The sequence below is a fragment of the Mobula birostris genome, chromosome 2 (assembly GCF_030028105.1).
Source record: "Mobula birostris isolate sMobBir1 chromosome 2, sMobBir1.hap1, whole genome shotgun sequence".
Classification (NCBI taxonomy): domain Eukaryota; kingdom Metazoa; phylum Chordata; class Chondrichthyes; order Myliobatiformes; family Myliobatidae; genus Mobula; species Mobula birostris.
Genome location: NC_092371.1, coordinates 232,276,984 through 232,278,779, shown reverse-complemented (window position 1 = coordinate 232,278,779; position 1,796 = coordinate 232,276,984). Strand labels below are relative to the sequence as shown.

The 1,796-nt window shown below is 42.3% G+C and overlaps 1 protein-coding gene across 5 annotated transcripts in view; it reads right to left on the bottom strand.

The window, feature by feature from the left end:
* The window catches only part of cep85l (centrosomal protein 85, like), a 343,531-nt gene that overhangs the window by 175,379 nt on the left and 166,356 nt on the right, over positions 1 to 1,796 (bottom strand). The window lies entirely within an intron of this gene.

Here is a 1,796-nt window from a genome sequence, read left to right as displayed (position 1 = left end):
TCCTTTACGCTCTTTTCAATAAACCAACATTTATTGGATGTTCATTGGATACAAGTACTGGGAAAGTATAATGAAGAATGGAGAAAGTGGAAATGTGTGTAAGGGAAAGCAGGAGCTGCCTGTGTATGTGAGATACTAGTGCTCACAGACATCTTGATCCAGTAGCAAGTGTTCAATTGGTGCATAAACATTAATATACACACTTAGGTCGATAAGTGATTAGGTACCTGCAACAAGTATGCAGTCAGAATTATACAGCCAAAGACATGGGTGGATATAGATGCCTTTGCTCACTGCCTGATCATTGTGAGTGCTCCTATCGAATCCTCTCCATCAATTCTGTCTCCCTGTCACTAAATCCTTTGTTCAGTGTCCTCCAAGCTCCCTGGCTTCCCTCCAGCCATTATATCCCCCTCCCTCTCTCTTGCATCTCAACACAATTTTGCCTTATTTTTCTGATCTTCTCCACCTGCACCCTGAGGACTTTCCCATACTCTCCAGTCCTAAAGGCAATCACCCAAAATTACTCTGAAATCCCTGGAATGTCCAAGCGTTGGTCAACAGGATACCAGTGATCCCTGCACTCCTATATTCTCGAGATATGGACAATCTATAGGCACATCACAGAAGTGAAACGATGCCCCTACAACGAACTATCTAAAATCCTACAAATCCATTGATGTTAGTTTGCTCATCTTGCCAATGTTCTTTTCCAGGCTGGAATTTCTGAAAGCACTTACAAAGACCACTTGTGTAAGATACATCAAATAGATGTCCGACGCATCTGATTTCCAAAAAAAAAAACTCCAATGTGTGGCAATGAATTCCACAGAGTCACCACCCACTGTCATGGTCCAGTCCATGAAATCCGGATTCCGGTCCACAGTCCGGTCCACAGTCCGGTCCATAGTTCCTTATTCCAGGTTTCCTAGTTTTCCCTTTTTCGGTTGGGTGCTCTAATTGAGGCAGCTGATTCACATTTTGGGCCGGCTACATAAATAGCCCCTTGGTTCAGCTTCAGTGGCTCTTTTGCAGGGGAAGTTGGAGTGCCAAGGTAGAATTAAAAGATACCCATTTTTAGATTTGGTTAATAACTGAGCTGTGAGATTGAAACTGACTGAGGAAGACATAGTTGGCCAAATTTGCCTGCCATCTTCCCTTTTTGGCTCTTTCCAGAACCAGAAGTAGACCTATTCCTCCTTTTTCAGCTTAAAGGAAGCAGTGCAATTTCATCAGTGTTGATCACAAATGAATATTTAAATAATAAATAGGGATCTTATCTGAAGATTTTTACTGATGGCTCAGTGGACCCAGAGAGCAGTAGGGCAGGATTTGGGATGTATGTGTCTCAACTTGGAGTTAAGATTGGTCACCGGGTTTCAGATGGTGTTTCTTTCTTTGCAACAGAATTATTAGCAATCCTCTGGGCCTTATGGTGGATAGAAGACTCTCAACCACGTAGGGTTATCATCTGTTCCGATTCTGCTGCTGCCTTAGAGTCTATAAAAGGGAGTAAATCAAAAGCTCGCCCTGACATAGTTATTGAGATTCTCTTAGTGTTGTTTAGAGTAGGGAAGATGGATTGTGCAGTTAGATTTTCATGGATTCCTGAGCATGCTGGCGTGGAGGGAAATGAAATTGTGGATGGCATTGCAAAGTCTTCCTTACAGAGCAGACAAGTAGAAATTAGAGTTCCCCTAGGCAAAGCAGAATTGAGAAGTAGGATTTAAAAAGGTACAGAGAAGAAGTGGCAGGAGGATTGGAAAAATTAATTAAGGGGAAGGCATTATTTTTCT